This window comes from Dasypus novemcinctus, chromosome 15 (assembly GCF_030445035.2).
Source record: "Dasypus novemcinctus isolate mDasNov1 chromosome 15, mDasNov1.1.hap2, whole genome shotgun sequence".
In the NCBI taxonomy this organism is placed as follows: Eukaryota; Metazoa; Chordata; class Mammalia; order Cingulata; family Dasypodidae; genus Dasypus; species Dasypus novemcinctus.
The window spans coordinates 107,093,174-107,114,219 of NC_080687.1; the positions used below are offsets into that span (position 1 = coordinate 107,093,174).

At 34.2% G+C, this 21,046-nt stretch overlaps 1 pseudogene; it reads right to left on the reverse strand.

The window, feature by feature from the left end:
• Positions 1-16,188: 16,188 nt before the first annotated feature.
• LOC101422363 (TNF receptor-associated factor 6-like) lies at positions 16,189-17,772 on the reverse strand (annotated as a pseudogene).
• Between the last annotated feature and the right edge of the window lie 3,274 nt (positions 17,773-21,046).

Consider the following 21,046-nt stretch of genomic DNA (forward strand, 5'->3'; position numbering starts at 1 on the left):
TAATAATACAAATACAATTTCTAACATTTCTATACTTACTATCCCTCCAATCTATGTTTCTCATAGATTGAGAAAATTACATAATTCTGAAGTGAGACCCCTCAAGGTAATTAGTTTTAGAACTGAAATAAGACTGAAATTAGATTTTTTTATGCTTTGGTATATTTTACAACAAACACAGGGTCATAGTTGTGGCTACAATAGTTATTTGAAAGAAGAGATTTCAGTAAAATCTACAAAATCATGTGGGCAAGATGCTTGGGTAGAAATTTAATTTTTCATCAAGTATTGTAATCCATGATTGATAGAAGGTAGATAATTTGAGCAGGAGGAATATCAGGTGTGATGCTTTTCCTGGAGAGTGTGTGCAGGTGAAAAGGTAAACTAGAAAAATGGGAAAGGAAACGTGGTACACACTGCACACAAAAACTGGAATTTATTAGATTTTAATGGTGTCAAGTCTTCATGGATGTTGATGTAAATGAGGAAAGCAATTGCTCACATGCCTGTCTTTTAGAATAACTGTAGTGAAAGAGTGGTGATGCCTAATCCTTCTGGTCACCACCATTAAAACCATTATAAGAGGAACATCAGGTATTCATTGACTGTTAAGAGAAACAAACTGTATTCAGCTGCCTTAAGATTGGGAGATAAGCAAACATCCTAGTCACCTGGTGCATGAAGATGAGAGCTGTACAGTGCTCAAATAAACAGGCTTATGCAGAGGTTCCCTACAGAACATACCTAAGATGGCTCGTGTTAAAAATTAAAATGAGGAAATAATCACCAGGTATGTCCAGGCAGAGTTTGAAATGTTGTTTTGCCTAATATAAATATGACTTAATAACTTAAAGGGCCTCATTTCAGATCATTCAATGTATGTAGATTATCTGATCTTAAATATGTTGAAATTAACAAGTAAGGGCAAAAATAGGAAAGAAAGAAAAAAGGGAAATATGTGAATGTCTTGGTTTCAATATATTATCTTTTATCCATTTCTTCTAAGCTGAATTCCTCATGAAAGCCACATATTGAAACCAAAGGTGGCACTTTATTTGTGATAGGGGTTATTTGCACTGAGTTTTTAGCATGTTCTTATCATTTTATTCTTTGACTACAGAGAGATAGAAACATTAGAAAACATGGATAACCTCACTATTTTCACAGAATTCTCCCTCATGGACATCTCATCCTCCAGAGAACTACAAGTGCTTCAAGGTCTGATGTTCCTAATGATGTATATGGGAGCCTTGACTGGAAATCTTGTAACTGTTACTGTAATTATAACTGACCCACATCTGCATTCTCCAATGTACTTCTTTTTAGGCAACTTATCCCTCATAGACATTTGCTGCATTTCAGTTACTGTGCCTAAAATGATTATAAATTCTTTGACAGGTAGTAAGTTGATTTCTCTCCCAGCATGTGCTGCCCAGATTTTCCTATTTATCTTCTTTGCATCCACAGAGGTGGCCTTCCTTGTAGTAATGTCCTATGATCGCTATGTTGCCATTTGCCACCCTCTGCACTATGGGCTCACCATCACCCCACATCTGTGCACACAGGCAGCTGGTGGCTCATGGGTGACTGGGTTGATCCATTCTGCTCTCCACACAGGCATCATGTTCAGGCTTCCTTTCACAGAGTCCAACGTGATCCATCAATATTTCTGTGACATACCTCAAATTTTGAGGATCTCATCTCGAGATGTTCAGTTTTCTGAGTCTATGGCCTTAGTTCTAACTTCTTGTATTGTGTTTGTATGCTCTGCCTTTTTGTTTAAGTCCTATATTGACATATTTTCAATGGTGCTTAGCATGCGTTCTCTGGAAGCCCGTAACAAAGCCTTATCCACTTGTACCCCACAGTTGGTGGTTTTTATTTTGTTTGCAGGTTCTGCGATGACTGCTAGTTTAGGTCCCAGTGCAGATAAAGCTTCTTTCAGAAATCTTCTCATGGCCAGTTCTACTCCATGGTGCCCCCATTCATAAACCCCATCATCTATAGTCTGCGCAACAGAGAGATTAACACTGCTCTGGGCAGAATGTTCAACAGATATTTTGAGATCCCAAGCAAGGTTTTTCTAGTTTAAAATATTCTAAAAGCAAATAATGAAATTTAATTTATATTTGATATATATTCTAAATTTGAATCTATGCATGTCAACTCCCAAGGATTTTGCACTCTGTGTATATTTAGTTCTTTTATATATGGTAGTGAGTTATACATCTGCTTCCAATTTTTTCAAATCATTCATTTCTGTAATTGACATGTACTTTTGGAATATATTTTCCACATTGTTAATGTGTCTTGAATAATTTTTATGATAATCGTGAGCTATGGTAAAGAATGTTATCAATGGAGAAGACTATGGGTTAGAACTATAAGTTCTTTCATAGAAAGAAACTCATATGAAAGAAACTCAAGTTATAAGATACTGCTGCCCTGAAAGAGACTATTGAGTGTTTTGAATGAGGCAATTCCATTCAAATTGCTCTATTTGCATTCAGGTTTCTCCAATGCCTGCACCAAGTAAAAAGGTGATTAAAATTGAGACACAATCATCGAACTAAGAACACAAGAAGAATATAGTGCAGAATGTTAGAATTGCTTCCCTCATTGAAAAGTGGATTATATAAATCTAGGCAACCCAGATTTATGATCTATTTATCTCTCCCTGTGACCTAGCTGAATAGGTGTGTACCTCACTTGATGCATTCGATAGTTTTGCATGATGAAGAGCAAGTAGATACAGAGTGCAGTGAGGTGGATCAATTAGATCTGGATTTTGCTTGCAGACTATCTGATATTGCTTATATGATACACTTTATCCCACCAAAAATATATTTAAAAACCTGTACTCTATATATAATTGTAGAAATAGTTTTATTTTTCTAATTCTTAAAGAATGAGTGAGCATTTTGATGGTAAAGTAATTATACCTTTTATTTCTCAAACTTCAATTTGTGAATGCTTCTTTCTATTCAGAATCCTTATGTATGCAATTTTCAGGAACTAGTGCTCATTTAACTTCAGCCTACATCCAGCAACTGGTAAAATGCAGACTCACTATTGCTCAGTATCTATTATTCATTATAGAAGCAAGTAAAAATAAATTTTAAAAATGAGTTGTCATAAAAATATTAGTCCTAGTCCTGATCATGTCTCTAGCCCCCACCAAAACATTGAACAACTAGCAATAGCTAAAAAAAAAAAAATACCTTAGCAGAGTACCAGATGAAAGTTAAAGCATTGCAGAAATGGGATGAGTGCTCAACCAAAGAAAAAGCATCTAAAACATGGTAGGATCTCATGGTCCCTTGACTGGCCCCTCACCCACCCCTCACTGGTTAAGCATGTAGCTGACCTGAGCTCCTCTGGTGGATTCTTGGTTCTGATTCTTTAGGGAGCTGAGTCAGCTTTGTGCACACATTGGGAGCATGTATGTCTGGATCAATCTGTCTGGTGATGGCCTGAAGGAACCTCCATTTCAGCATTTTCCTGCATTTGGAGGCAATTCAGAGAGCTTGCTGCCTGCAGAAAACTGTGGGAGAGCAGTAAAATGTTGTTGCATTGGGCAAGGGATTGCTGGCTCTAAGATATAAAATACAGTTCTTGGAATGGGGCTGTTAGGAAATGGTTTCTGATGGAAAAGTGGACATTGATAGCCCTATAAGTGGGAGAAGTCCTAGGTACACATGCCCATTCTCAAAGCAAGATGCATGATCAGAAATGAACAAGGCAGCTCTATTCTTTGACCTCGAATGCATACACTCTAAAGGAATAAACTGCAAAGACTAAGAGAAGAATTTTATCTTTTACATTTTATTTGTTTTTGACAATTTCTGACATTCAAAGAAAGCTCTGTCATAAAAATAGCTATAGGAACAGACGGTTCACTGTCTAAATTCCAGCAAGAACACAGTAAAATTTCAAAATGTCCAGGTTTCAACAAAAGGTTACAATACCTATAAGAAAACAGGCAGTGATTGTCCTGGAAAAAGAAAGGATTAAATCATTAGCAACTATTAATGCTAAGAACAAGACTTGGGACATACCATATAAAAACTTCAGTGATTCTGTATATGCCTGAATAGCTGAAGTAAAACCTGGAGAAAAAATTAAAAGGAATCAGGAAAAGGATATATGACACCAAAGAGAAAATCACTAGGGAGATGGAAATAATGAACAGAGCTTAAAGATCATAGTGATAGAAGTTAAAAATTCCTTAGAGGAATGCATCAACAGATTGAAACTGTCAGAAGAAATAATCAGAGACTCAGACAATTGAAATGATTCCAAGTAGCAGAAAGAATAAAAAAACAATAAATACTGAACTGAGCTTGTAGATTCTGTGGGTCATGATCAAGCACAACAATATACATACATTCTGGAGTCTCAGAAGTAGAAAAAAGAGAAAAAAGGACAGATATTCTAAGAAATAATGGTTGACAAATTCCCAAAAGATATGCAAGATAGTCAAGAAACTCCAAACAGAATAAATAATAATACACCCAAGCTGGAGCACATTAAAATCAAACATTTGAATCCCAAAGACAGAGAGATGATTCTGGAAGCAACAATAGAGAAGCAATGTGAATGTGTCACATACAGGAATCCTAAATAAGATAGTCAATTTCTCTAAAGAAACCATGGAGGCAAGAAGGAGTTTGATAAAATATTAAAAAGTCTTGAAAGACAATAATTGCCCACTAAGAATATCATATCAGGCAAAGCAATCTTTCAAAACTGGAGGAGAATTTGAGGCATTCCAAGATGAAAAAATCCTTTGGGTAGTTCATCTCCATTAGTCCTGCCCTATATGCAAAGCTTAAGTGAGCCTTTCAGACTGAAAGAAAAGGATACTAGAAATAAATCATGTCACAAGAAGCAATAAAGATCTCCAGTAATAAAATGGGTAAGCCTAAATGCCAGTACTATATGGGATTTTGGTCTATAAGTCCCCTTTTTCTTCTCACATGTTCTAAAATGGCAAACGCATACATATAATGATAACACAGTAGTTTTACAGGAACTATATACAGGTGCGGGCAGAGAGATATAGGAGCTTAGCTTGTATATACATTTGAAATTAAATTGGTATCTATGGAAATGAGATTGTTGTACAATTAGGATCTTAATTTAAGCCCCATGGTAACTATAAATGAAATACTGGAGAATATGCAAGCTCACAGAGTATGACATTTGAGTTTAGGTAGCAAAGTTTGTTTAATGGGTTAGGATTACATGGAGTTAATGCATTTTATGTGTAGAGTTTCTCTTTCAGATATGGGAAAGTTTGGGTAATGGAAAGTGATGAGGGTAACAAAACTGTGAAAATATGAGAGATTCCAAGATGGTGTGCTTGGTATTGATTGATAAGAGAAAGTTTACTTTGTACATAGGTTCCCACAACTTAAAATATTGAATGAGTAATTAAAACATAAAATGGCAATAAACTTCCATATACAATCTTGGATATGCTCTAATAAGAGAGGAAAAGGGGTAAATAAAGAAGGAAATTTTGGGGACATATGAAAAATTGTACCTATAAGTTTATATCAATGTTAAATTTCTTGAAATAGAAAACTTCATTTAATGTAATTACATAAGTGAATGTGGTTCTTGGGAAACGTGAATGGCATATTCTGTATTCAAGGAGCATGGTATATACAACCTACACTTAAGTGTTCAGAAAATGGATGGTAAATTGATAGATAATTTACTGATAGATTAGTGGATATATAGAATGATACAGCAAGTTTAACAAAATGTTAAAACTGGTGGATATGTATATTGGGGGATGTGAATGTGTTTGGAATTCTGTCTATAAAATTTGTATTATTTTTGTTAACTGTCCTATAAATTTGAGTGTATTTCTAAATCAAAAGTTTAAAAAGTAATAATCCTGGTAAAAGTCTTAATTGTGCTCATTTTCCTCCAATGCCTGAAATATCTTCATATGTTTTCAATATTTCAATAATTAATACCATGATCATATTTCTTTTAAAAATTTATTTGTTACTACCTCAAACATCTGTACAACTGATTCCTGGGAAAGCTATCACTGTCCAATTATATATGCAAGTAAAAGTCTTAAAAATACCAGGTGTAAATTTCTGGATATTTTCTTGTAGGATTATGATTTTAAGTTGTACCAACTCTTTGGCTATATTTAAACTTATATTTATATGTAGAAATCCTCTCCTAGGTATTGTCATGTATATTTGATTATGTAGATCCATTGATCTTTATTCCCCAAGATTCTGATAAAATCCTAATAGCTTTTTGTATCTCTTTCATTTTTATTTTTTTCTCTACAATTTTATACTTTCTTTTATGGCTAGCTGAAGCACATCATATATTTTTTGCAATGATAAACTTTATTTTTTAGAGAAGTTTTAGGTTACAGAAAAGTTACACCAAAAGGGTAGGTTATATAGCACATTTTGTTTATCCATTTATCAGTTGATGGACACATGAACTGCCTCCATATTTTAGCAATTGTGAATAATTCTGCTATGAGCATCAGTGTGAAAGTGTGAGTTTTCCGCCTTGCTTTCAGCTCATCTGCATATATTTTTAGTAATGAGAGTGCTGCATCATTCAGCAGTTCTGTATTCAGCTTCTTCAGATATGGCCACACTGTCTTCCACAAAGGCTGCATCATTCTACTTCCCACCAGCTGTGAAGGAGTATTCCAAATTTCCACAATCTGTCCAACACTTGTAGTTTTCTGTTTTTTAAAATAATGGCCCTTCTATAAGTGTGAAATGGTATCTCACAGTTTTTATTTTCTATTCCCTAATAGCTAGTGATGTTGAAAATTTTTTCATGACCTTTTCAGCTGTATTTCTGCTGGAGAAATATCTATCCAAGTCCATTGTCCATTTTTATTTGGGTTACTCATCTTCTTATCATTAAGTGGTATGATCTCTTTATATAGCAGGTACAATGCAACAGTATTCAGCTGTAAGAAGAAATGAAATCAGGATGCATATGACAACATGGATGAATCTTGAGGTCTTTATATTGAGTGAAATAAGTCAGATACAGAAGGAGAAATATTTGTGAGTTAATATGAACTGAATGTGAAAAGTAAACTCATAGAAGTAAACTCTATAGAGTAGCATACTAGGAAATAGAATGTGCGTTGAGAATGGGAGCTGATGTTAACATATGTATTAAATAGAATTGTTAATAAAGTATATTGTAAAAGCATGGAAATGAATAGAGTTGATGGCAACAGATTATAGTGAGTATAATTAACACTACTGATTTATAAATATGGTTGTGGTTGAAGCAGCAGCCTGTGGATATAAAGGTGAATTGAAAAGAAGATATAGAATAATCTAGGGACTGTATAACTTAGTGATTTTGGTAGTGGATGAAGATTGTGGTTAATAGTATAAACATAAGAATGCTCTTTTACAGATGGATAAGAATATGGTACATGATGGAATAGAGGAGAGTATGGGCCATGATGTGAACCAATGTATATGAGGTGCAGAGGTGCCCAAAGATGTACTTACCAAATCCAATGGATGTGTCATGATGATGGGAACGAGTGTTGTTGGGGGGGGGGAGAGGGGGGGTGGGGGGGTGGGGTTGAATGGGACCTCACATATATATTTTTAATGTAATATTATTACAAAGTCAATAAAAAATAAAAAAATTAAAAAAAAAAAAAAAGAATATGGTGAAACAGGAAAGTTGCAACTAATGTAACTTATGGATGAACGCAATATTGCAATATTTTTGCAGCAATGGAAAAGAAGATATTATACCAATTTGAAAGGACAACAATAGGGCATATAAGGGATCTTGGGGTTTTTCCTTTTGGAGTAATGAAAACATTCTAAAATTGATTGATTTTAGAATCAAAATGGATAATTACAAAATTAATAATAATAAAGTAAATATTAATAATTTTAATTAATATTCCCTTTAAGTGATAGGCTATGCCAGTCTAAAAACTTAAGTTTTTAAAGCTTAAGTAACTATATCCAGTTTTTTTCTTTAAATTTTAAATTTAAAATTCATTTTTATCTCAATACTTGAATAATCATTTATTGCTTGCATTTTTCTAAATATTTGGACTTTAATATTATGCTATGAGACACGATCTTACATCTTTTTAAACTGTCCAAAGTGTTAAAAATATTTTAATATGCATACATATAAAATCTTGCTAAACTCTCAAGACTTCTTAAGTCAGTGATTCATTTTCCGATAGCAAAATACAATGCAAAATTTTCCTTTATCACTTTGCATATATTCATTAAAGGTTTTAAAATGTCACTGTCACCTTTATTGTCCTAGTGGATTAAAAGTCATTTAAAAATGCTTAGCTTCTCTCATTAAAAATATGGGTTCTTACGATGTTTTGATGTCTTGAGAAGATCATTTAAAATTGTGAATTAGCCAGCTGAAAGCTGCAAAGTGTCTCCATACCTTGGAGCTAAACAGCTGTTGAGACTTTTATTAATGAAATGTAGAAGTAAACTACCCCAATTTTCATTTGTCCCCTCAGTTCCATGTAACAGAACACTTTATTCTCAGTCTTTAAGCTACAAACGCTGTTCATGTTGTACCCAACAATTTCCTCAGTTTCTATTTGAACACAGTCACCCTCAGATATTTCAAGTCTGTGCATAGCAGCCAGTCGATGGCTGAGAACTGCTGGTGTTAACATGGTAAGGCTAAGCAAAATCTAAATCAACATAACACATCTCAGCATTACATGCTCATTCCCTGTGACAAAGGATACATACTTCTGAATTTTAAGATGTCCAAAAGGCCCAATCACTCTTTCTTATCTAAGGTTCAATAAATGCCAATTTTCATATGTTTTCTTACAAAATATGTAAAATCAATTTATGGGTACCTTCATATTGTCTTCCTCACTGATGAACATAACTTTTAAATTTCTTAACTATTTTATGATGTCTTCATCATAAAGTGGATATGTATTCTTATCTTGGACAAAATTTTAGTGAAGATTTTAAGGAGAGACAGGACATGAACATGCTATTTTAATCTTGGATAGATGTTTGGAATGTGGTTGGATATCAGTTATCTGATCTCCAACAGGATTCATGTCATACTGCTGCTGTGTCATGAGCATTTAAACTTGTCCAGAAGTCCTTATTTTCCACATCTTCCCTACTTTAATGCTACAGTCACTTATTCAGGTTGTTTTTTTTTTTTTTTAAATATTTATTTATTATTATTATTTTTTAATTACATTAAAAAAATATATGAGGTCTCATTCAACCCCACCGCCCCCGCCCCCCACTCCCCCCACAGCAACACTCTCTCCCATCATCGTGATACATCCATTGCACCTGGTAAGTTCATCTCTGAGCATCACTGCACCCCATAGTCAATGGTCCACATCATAGCCCAGACTCTCTCACGTTCCATCCAGTGGGCCCTGGGGGGATCTACAGTGTCCCGTAATTGTCCGTGAAGCACTACCCAGGACAACTCCACGTCCCGAAAACGCCTCCACATCTCATCTCTTTACTCAGGTTGTTTTGATCATTAGGTCCAATGTAAAGCTCTCCCCCACCCATGTGGCTTAAAGGAGGAAAATTAGAGATTAATTTTATGCAGCAGTCAGGACAAAGTCTCCTTGTAAATAAGTGAATTGGTAAAACATGGCTCATGAAGTCATGTCTGCTCATATAGCAGCTTTTTGTCCCTTGGTTGGGCAGAAATATTCAGGTAAGACAAAAACTAATTAGGAACTCCTTCTCAAGCATTGAACAGTTATAAAAGGATGGCCTTGTTCCAGAAGCATAGGGAACATGCACTTAGTCTCCACAGGAGAGAAAGTAAACTAAACTGTAACTCCTAGAAAGGAGACTAGATGAAGTGAGGCAATTTTTGAGGATTAAATATAACATTTAGAAGAAAGAATATTATCTCTTAAGCTAAACACCTTCCTCACATTAAATGCTGCATAAATTTGATCCTATTTGTCTCAATGGCCAAAAAATATCAAAAACATGTTTCTTGATCATAATGCATACCCCTTGTATGTTGGTTATGCAAATGTTTATTTGTAATAGGTACACTTGAGGTAGATTTAATAATACCTAACCTTGAGTACTCCTCCCTTTAGTATGATAGTCCTTCAATATCCTACTGGTATAAATCTTGGCCATGTATCAGGGTTATTCTATAGGTGATGAAAGAAGGAATAGTGTGGATTAAAGAGCATCATTAGGCTTTGCCCTAATCTGTTACCTAAGTGACATTTAGGTTTATCATTCTCCATCATCTTGGTTTCCCCAGTAAAGGTCTGTGGCCAACACAAAATGGACAGGAACCCTGAATATGTAATTCTTCAGGGATCCTTTGTGGTTCACTCAAGTATAACATAGACCAAGCCAATTGATAAAATGCTATGCATAATTTAAAATGGATGTAACAATTAAAAGACTCATCATTAGGATTTGAGGTTTCTCTAGTCTTAACTTCCTCATCCATACTTCATGTTGTCATATATTTCCATTTTTAATGTACTTCTTATAAATATGTGTGTATATATGCAATTGTGTTAAGTTAAAAGTTTTAATGTAGTTTCATATTTGTTCTATAATTTTTTTGTGTGTGTGAAAACCTGTCTAAATTATTTGTGACATAAATTTTCTTGATTTGTTATATAACTCTTTGAGTATCTTTATATCCTTTGAGGAAAATAAATTCTTTACACTATTATAATAAGCATATCAATATTTTCATTGTGGTTTGAATTTTGTTTCTTGTATGAGAAATACAAGAAATATAAGTAAGATAGCCTATCTTGAAGACATTATACATTTACAGTTTTTAAAGCCCTTGTAGTTTTAACTTATATACAATGACCTTTAATTTGCATCATGTGTTTATAGTGAGAGGTAGGAGTGAATTTATTTTTATACTATATGAATATCTTTCCAAGCACCATTAACTAAAGAGTATATATTAAGCAAACTACCCATACTTCCTCTATCTTATTTCATGTTAGTCCTTGAGAGACATCTGTAGTTGTACTCTTTCTTCTGTAGCAACACATACGGTAGCCTTAGAAACTGGTTATCAACTGCAGAGGTGAATTAAAATGATAGATTTATGTGATTTCTTTCTTTTTAACTTTGAAATTCATACTTTCCATGCAAGGAATATTGATGAAATAACAATCAATATATATTTCCGTACACATGGCCAAATACAATTCAAGTTTAAGCACTCATGTGGTAGTTTGGAACTGTGGGAACCCCAGACAAACATATTCTTAAAGTGAGTCCTATGTTTGCGAACCCATTCTAAGGAGGACATTCTGATAATGTTACTTCTGTGAGGATGTAGACCACCTCAGTCAGAATGGCCTTCATCCTATTCTGGAGTCCTTCATAAGCAGAATGAAATTCAGGTAGGGAGAAAAAGCTACAGATAGAACAGCTAGAATCTAAATACCAACAGAGCCCAGAACAGAAGGACGAGACCAGGAGATGCTGCCGTGTGACAAGGGAGAAAGAAATGCTGGCAGCCAGCCCCCAACAACACAGTCCTCAGGGAAAAACCATCACATTGATGAGGGCTTGCTTTGGAATTTCCTTTAGCCTTAAAACCATAAGCTAGTAAATTCATATTATTTTTGTCAGCCCATCTCATAGTATTTGCTTGAATCTAACATAAATATCATCAACTTAAAGTCTCATTTTCACTATTATTCCTCTTCCTCTTTGTCCACAAAATTGCTGAAAACATCTACAAAATTATTATAATGTTGTTTTTCTGTTGAAGAAATTTTAATTTTCTTCATAAATTTTGGTATCTCTATGCCACATATCTGTATATATAAATACACACATATATACAGAACATATAATTTGTTGATATTGTTTCTTTTAACATTAATTTTTATCTTTATTTACTAGCTATTTCATATTTGATGTTATAATTAATATATGGATAAGATCAATTATATTTGAAATAATGTAATGTTTTCATATCTAATCAATGTCTATTTTTATAACATTTAGATATTTATTTTTACTGAACAATTGCATAGAGTTTTCCAATAAAATATTTTAAACATTTTATTTATTACATTTTTTCAACTGTATACATGGGTAGCTGCTGTTGCCCTGGCAGACGGGCTCATCAATTCTGCTATCTAGACTGGGATCATGTTCAGGATTCCTTTCACAGAGTTTTCCATGAGCTACCAATTCTGTGATAGTCATAAAATTTTCAGATGTTCATTTTTCTGAGTCTTTAGTCCTAGCTATAATTGTTTGCATTATTAGTATGTCCTGACTTTAGATTTATGTTATATATAAATATGTTTCCAGTAGTACTTAGGATATATTCTATGGACTCTGGTAGCAAAGGCTTAACCCCTGTAGCCCACACTGGGCAATTCTCATTTTGTTTGTAATGTCAGCTTCAAGTGCTCTCTTAGGTCTGATTGCAAATAATTCATCTCTTAAAAATCAAGGATATTGTTAATGTGGGAAAATGTAGGAGAGGTAGGGAGTGGGGCATATGGGAATTCCCTACATTTTTTAGGTAACATTTATGTAATCTATGTGTCTTTTAAAAATTAAAAATTTAAAAATTTTAAAAAATCTTCCTACAGCCATGTTTCTCTTCTGGGTGTCCCTATTCCTGAACTGCATCGTCTATATACTGTGCTACAGGGAGATTAACAGTGCTCTAGGCAGAATGATCAACAGATGTTTTGAGATCTGTAGCAGGGACTTTTGGATTAAAAATTATTAAATAAAATTTTTGAGAAAGTTTAATTTACACATGATCTGTGTTCTTAAGTTTCAGCCTTTTCCTGTAGTAGGTACAGTTTTGTTGTTTATATATTTTGTCTTGTTGACTTAAGTGTCAGTGATCTGTAGATCTCTCTGTCGTAGTGACTCATACTCATTACTTCAAGAGTTTAATTCAAATATTCTTAAATATTCTTTCCACATCACTAAAATGTTTTGGAGAATGTTTGGGATGATTTTGAGCTATGACAACAGTGATATCTTGTGGAGAAAACTATAGATTAGTACCGTAATAAATTGCCTACACATTTGAAAGACCTCCAGTTATAAGATGCCGCCACACTGGAAAGAATACTGAGTGTTTTGAATTAGACAATTAAATTCAAATTGCTCTCTTTGTATTCACTTTTCTATAATGTCTGCATAAAAACGTGATTACAATTTGAGACATAACTGCAGAATTAAGGACAAAATAAGGATATATAAAACAAAGTATCACATCAAATGGCGAGGACCGAGCCTTTTTATTAACACCTTGATAGCTGCCTAGACCTTTGAGAGATCTCCAAGTACTGGATACTGTCACACTCTAAGAGAATTTTGAGGGGTTGGGCTTAGAGAAACCTGTTTAAATTATTTCCTCACAATCACTTTCATACAAGTGTCTTGGGCGAGGTATATATAAAGTGAATAGAACTGACACGCCACTGATGAATGAAGACAGGATGTGAATTTGGGTCTGAGACATGCTAAAGTTGGAGCCTGAGAAGAGTTGCTTCCCTTCTTGGAAATGTAAATCTGTGTCCTTTGACACAGAATGATGTAGAAGGTTTTGTTCTCTGCCAGAGCTCTGGATAGGATAAAGCACATCATGCTTGATTCATTCAAGATCTCTACATGATGAAGTACGAAGAATTGGTAAGGTCGACTGTGATGTCACCATAGATGGTACTATATACCAGATATTGCTCATTCTCTGTGATCCACTTTTCCCAAAAATAGGATATAAACACATATCTTCTCAAGTTGAGCAGTTTTATTTATCCAATTTTCATAAGCTGAGCCAGTATTTTAATTCATAAATTATTTACCTTTTATTATCTCAGAAATGTGTCCCAGGTTGTTTACCTTTTTATATTTGAATCTGTCCTTAGAAATATTTCTGTATCAAGCAAGTAATGCTCATTTATTTTAGCCTTCATTCTCCAAGTGGTAAAATGGCATGTCAGGTTTACATAGCTCCAGTATCTATTACTCATCTTATATGTAAGTAGCACATGGATATCATGTACTACTACTCATGGATATCATAACCACATATTATCCAAAATTCATGATATTAATAAAATTCTGATATGTGATCATATCCCTCCTATGCTTAATATTCTTATATATTCAATATTTGGAAAATTGAAGACTCCATCATGAATTTTTTTAAAGTGATTCAAATCTACCTAGGAAAAGAAATCATTGACAATTTTTATATTCAAGTATCACATATATGAAGGCCAGAGGTTATATTTCTAGATCTTCATTTTCATTAATATGACATTTTTACAATATCTTGATTTAAATTTCAATTGCAGTTTTATGTAGACTTATTATCCATAGTAGTCTCCTCCTGATATTTGAATATTCATTGTTTTCCAATTCCTAAGGGGATTCTGTATCTTCATTCTTTTGATTACTCTTTAAAACTTGATATTGAACTTTATGGCTTCTGATATTCTCCATTGATATTTTTGAATGTATGTTTTAAATTCATGTGGCAGTATGAGGAAAGCTACACACACACGTGTATATATTCATGTATAATTTCATGATATTTTCAATTGTTTCTTCAATATTTCATTTTCAATTTTTCTAACTAGTTTATGTATGTTTTATATTCTTATTGAATTTTTCATAAAATTGTATTCTCAAGTTATATTTTCATTATGGCCACATAGTTTTTTATAATACATATTTAAAATTTCATCTGCTGCTATTTGCTGTACAATTGCTTCTTTTCACACTCTCACAAATTTTTTATTTTTATTTTCTTACCTCCCTATATCACTTAATAAAGATTAGTGTTTATTAGTCTCATTTCTTATCAAATGACACTTCCACATTAAATTAGGGGAAATTCTTTTTTAAAACAAATCAGTTTTATTGGCACATCTTCATATAGCATAAATCCACCCAAAGTGTGGTATATGGTATAATCACATAGTTGTGCATTTATCACTTCAATAATTTTAGGACATTTTCATTATTCCAATAATAATAAATAAAAATACAAAAAAATCATTTCTCAATCTCTCTATACTTCCTCTACTATACACAACTGCTATTCTGTTCCCATCTCTCTAGTTTATTTGTATTTACATTTTGAAAAACAATTTTATATGTGCAATATCACCCATACGTGTATTTTACATGAGCTTTCATTATATTACAGCCTCATGTTTTTAGCTTTCCTTCTAGTAATATACATGACCTTGGACTTACCTTTTCAATATCTGTCACACTCATATAATAGCTCTGCTAGTTACACAGACTATTATGTTCTTTCACCATTTATATTCATTTCCAAAGATTTATATATAACCTTTTTAGTAATTCTGCACAGATTAAATCTCAGCTTTCCCTTCTCTAACCTCGTTCTATTTTCTGGGGCCCTATATGCTAATCATTAATTCCATGAGTTCACACAATATATTTAGTTAGCAAAATCATAGAGTATTTGCCCTTTTGTGCCTGACTTGCTTCACTAAACCTAATATCCTCCACATTAATCCATGTTGTCGTATGCTTCACAACATCATTTCTTCTTAACACTGCATAATATTCCATTGTGTATATACACCACAATTTATTTATCCCTTCATCAGTTGACAGGCACCTGTGTTGTTTCCTACTTTTCCCAATCCTGAATAATGTTGCTATGAACATTGGTATACAGATGTCTGTTTGTGTCACTGCTCTCAGTTTTTCTGGATATATATTTTTCAATGGTATTGCCCAGTCACATGGCAAGTCTATATTCAAATTCCTTCGGAACTGCCAAACAATCCTCCACAGTGAATGCACAATTTACATTCCAACAAACAGGGAACAAGCATTCCTATCTCCCCACATCCTCTCCAACATTTACAGCTGATTTTTAATAGTGGCCAGTATAATTGGTATAAAATGATAAGAGAAATTCTTTTTTCTTTTCACATTTTCTCATAGTGAAACTTTTGCAATTCTAATCTCTACTCAAATTTGCCATCAGGAATGAGTTTAATTGTAACAGAAATATGTTATCCCCCTTGGGAAAGATCCCATATTATTTCTCCTTTAACCTCTATCATGGATTACTATATTTATTATTTTATTTTTCAACAATGTACAAGTTTGTTTGTTTGTTTTTAAGTGAGGGATGCTATATCCCTACATCAGTACTTTGATGAAAGCCCTCCCTCCAGTGGTTATCCATGTTGAAAGAGGTGGACACCTCACAGCAAACTAGTAAAGTAACATCCATAATGAAGTTTCTTTTTCTTAGGGCTTTGAGATTTATAAAAGTCATGTGGCTGAAACCTTTCAGGTTCCATGGCATTGTGTATCACTCTAAAGCAAGCAGCTCTCATTTGCATCCATTATAACTTTTTGGTTTTGTCTTACAGGTTGATCAATAATTGTAAGATTTATCATATCCTGGAAGGGCCAAAGGCTGTCGTGCTCTCCTTGCATTGTGTGGATAAAGAGGTACATATTGTTTGCACAGTTATGAACAGTTGGTAACTGAAGGTACAGTGCTTGAACAATTTGTTGCCAGGTTCACCAGTGTAGAATCTAAGACTATGAATGCGAACAGGTTGCTCTTCTTCCTGAGATTTCAGGTACATCCCAAAGATGTCAGTCTTCCAGAGGTAGATCCCATAACACTGCTGGTCTTCTGTTTCCACAACTTTGTCCTCAAGGGTTCAAATGGGTTTCTTCGAATTCACCTAGACACATGCTTTGAGTTTCTATTTTAGCCATTAGTACCTGGATTTGATGGTCTTATCTTATATGGTGACCCTCTAACTGTTGAATGGCTTCTTTGAAATTTTGGATGTCTGGGTGACAACCAGACGAAACACAGGACAGAGAGGCAGATTCATACAGGAGCATACCACATTGAGATATGGAAGTTAAGGTCAACATTCTTATGTGTGACTCAGTATTCTCCTATAGTTGGCATGCCAAATATCCCTCTGTATCTTTTCATGGCAGCCAAAAGTACTGAATATGCATGGAAATGGGGCTGTAGGACAATCTGCGTCATAATGATTGGCATCTATTCTCTGATGAGTGTGCTATTGCAAGTTTCAAAGATGACATTTGCCAGGGGTCAGTTCTCATTCATGGACACAAATGGCATTGGCACAGCACAGTTCACACAAGACATCTGTCCCTTTAGACATACCTTGAATATGTGAACATTAAGTTGGCATTTTTGAAGGGATGTTGACACGGGGGAAACTCCATGAGAGCAAATTCACAATATGCTTCATGTTCCTCTAGATGACTCAGTTCCAACTTGTGCAAACAGGCTTCAATTGGACACTTAATCAGGTAAAGAATCTCTTGTTTTGCAAAATTGTGAGGAAACGGTTGATTTTTCAGTAGTAATTCATTGGACATTCGAGACCTGCATCCCCTATTGATTTGATAATGCACACTTTGCAGAACCTATGGCCGAATGTTGTTTGCACTACTTCCCATAATGCCATCAAACAAATGGGCAGTCATCCTTTCCAGTGCTGGGTCAAACTCTACATCATATAACTGTGCTGGTAATTCCACTTATGCTGGCTTCATCACTACAGGAGCTGGTGATAGCAACACGACCATCATTTTCTGGCTGGCTGTATCAACAGCTGTCTTCAGGGTTTAGCAGGTTCACAGTAACTTGATCAGTAATTATCCAATTACATCTGCTGGACTGATAAGCCAGGAATGCAGAGTTCACCAGGTCCATGGGATTCTACTGGGCCAAGGTTTCAAGAGAGGATGGACACTGCATTCACAGTCCAGGCAGCCTGATAGCCAATCTCCCAGCCTGAAGACTGCTGTGATTGTATCTGCAGGCTGCCTGGTTTCCAAGCTATGGATGCCCCAGCTTTCAACTTCTCTGCTCACTGGCACTTCTAAATTTAATTCTTTATTTCTTCCCAAATGCTTGTAGCAGGTAGAATAGTGTCCTTCAAAAATTTAAATTCATTTACAACCTCAGAATTTGATTTTATTTGGAAATAGTGTCTTTGCAGATGTAATTAGTTAAATTAAGATGAAGTAATGCTGGATTTGGGTGGACACTAAATCCAAAAATGAGTTTTCTTATAAGAAGAGGAAAGGACACACAGACACATGAGGGAGAAGGTCTGTGAAGCCAGAGGCAGAGACTGAGGTGATGTGTCTATAAGCCAAATAATGCCAAGTTTTCCTGGGAGACATGAGAAGCCAGAAGAAGAAAGGAAGGATTCTTCCTTACAGGCTTCAAAGGTAGATGGCTCTTCATTTACCTTGATTTCTAACTTATGGCCTTTAGAAATGTGAGAGGTTATATTTCTTTTGTTTTAATACATGCAATTTGTTGTATCTCTCAACTTTTATTAGTTGGCATCTACAGAAACTAAGCACTTTCCCTGCCCCCATTTATTTATTTATTCATTCTTTGACCCCAAAGGAGTTTTTTTAAAAATCAAAGAGGATATTAGGAGAAACTCTGTACCAACAAATTTGACAACCTGCATGAAATGGACAAATTCTTAGAAATGCACAAACAACCTACACTGATACTACAAGAAATACAAGAAATTAACAAGCCAATCACATTTAAAGAGATTGAATCTGTCATCAAAAATCTCCCAGCAAAGAAAATTTCAGGACCAGGTGGCTTCACAGGTGAATTCTACCAAGCATTTTAAAAGGAATTAGCACCAATGCTGTTTAAAGTCTTCCAAAAAATTGAAGAGGAAGGAAAATTATCCAACACCTTTTATGAAGCTACCGTCACCCTAATACCAAAACCAGATAAAGATACTACAAGAAAAGAAAATTATAGACCAATCTCTCTAATGAACATAGATGCAAAAATTCTTGACAAAATACTTGCAAATTGAATCCAACAGCATATCAAAAGATTTATACATCATGACCAAGTGGAATTTATTCCTGGTATGCAAGGATGATTCAATCTAAGAAAATCAATCAACATAATATACCACATGAGCAAATTGAAGGATAATCTCAGCAATGCAGAAAAGGAATTTGGCAAAATCTAACATCCTATTTTTAAAAAGTTAGTTTATTGAAATATATCACCACACACAAACATATGTAAACAATAAGTGTATAGTAATAGTTGTCACAACTTACAAAACAAACATATGTAACATCATACAGGACTCTCATAACTCACCCTACCACTAAACCTTACATTGTTGTTAAACCTTTTAAACTACTGATTAAAGAGCATTGTCAAAATATTACTACTAACCATAGTATTTTCCCCCAACCCTCCCTATTATTGTTATCTTTATATCATTTATATATGAACATACATAAACAATTAAGTATATAGTAAAAGTTGTGAACTTACAAAGCAAGCATGCATCACATCATACATCAATGCTCCACCAACAACTTGCACTGCCATGAGACATTTGTTGCAGATTATGAAAGAATATTGTCAAAAGCTTACTACTAATTATAGTCCTTATCTTATGTTTGGTGTGTTTTTCCCCCAACACCCTCTATTATTATTTTTTAAATATATTTTTTATGACAGAAGTTGTAAACTTATAAAACAATCATGCACATGTGCAGAATTCCCAAACAACACCTCCCCATCAACACACCACACTGTGGTCTAACTTTTGTTACAGATAAGATAATATCATCTGATTGTTACCATGCCATAGTATATATTTGGCTCACATTTTCCATATTGCCTCATTATCAACACAGTACATCTTTGGCATAAAAGCAAGAATATTATATTATTATTGCTAAACACAGTCCATAGGTAACTCCAGTTGTACTTTTCCCATGCATCCCTAACACCCTGCAGTAGTGATGTACATTTGCCCTAGCTCACAAAGGAGACTCTTGCATCTGCACAATTCTCATCCACCTCTTGGTTTACCATTCTATTCAGTTCCTAGATTACTCTCTAGCATTCTGTCATTTGGAATTTACATACCTAGACTACCATTTTCAGCTACATTCCCATTTATAAACTAGCTATTACTCACTGTTTGTTATCATCCATTCTATACATTTCCACACTTCTATAGCAAAGCTAATTAAAACTTCTACATACATTAAACATCAGTAGTCCACTCAGTCCTCCTCTTATCTCTTTTAAGAATCCATCACCTACCATCAGGTCTTGAAGATATTTTCCTATAATTTCATCTAGAAGTTTTATGGTTCTTGCTTTATTTTTAGGTTTTTGATCCATTTTGAGTTAATTTTTGGATAAGGTGTGAGATAGAGGTCCTCTTTCTTTCTCTCAGCTATGGATATCCAGTTCCTTCAGCATCATTTTGCTGAATGGACTGTTCTGCCTGAGCTGTGTGGTTTGACAGGCTACTCAAAATTACTTGACCATACGTATGACGGTCTTTTTCTGAACCATCCATTTGGTTTCATTGGTCTATGTGTCTGTCTTTATGCCAGTTCCATGCTGTTTTTACTATTATGGCTTTGTAATATGATTTAAAGTCTGGAGATGAGAGTTTACTTTTCCTTTTTATGATATTTCTGGCTATTCAGTACACTTTACCCTACCAAATAAATTTGATAATCGTGTTTTCAATTTTTTTTTAAATGCTGTTGGAATTTTTTATCAGGGTTCCATTGAATACACATATCGAGTAGAATTGACATCTTAATGATATTTAGTCTTCCAATCCATGAGCATGGAATGCTCTTCCAGTTATGTAGGCCTTTTTAAAAATTTCTTTTAACATTGGGTTGCAGTTTTCTGAATACAAGTGCTTTACATTGTTGGTTAAGTTTATTCCTATTTGAGTTTTATGTGTCATATTTTATTTTCACCACTCTTTTGACACTTTTGGTTACTTTTATTGATATAATCTTCATTTCTAGACTCTCTTCCAGGCCTCTCTTCCCTGTCTTGTCTTTTTAGGTTCTAGCACACCCTTTAGTATTTCCTGAAAATCTAGTCTTTGGCCTAGAAATTCTCTCAGTTTCTGTTTATCTGTGAATATTCTAGTCTTGTCCTC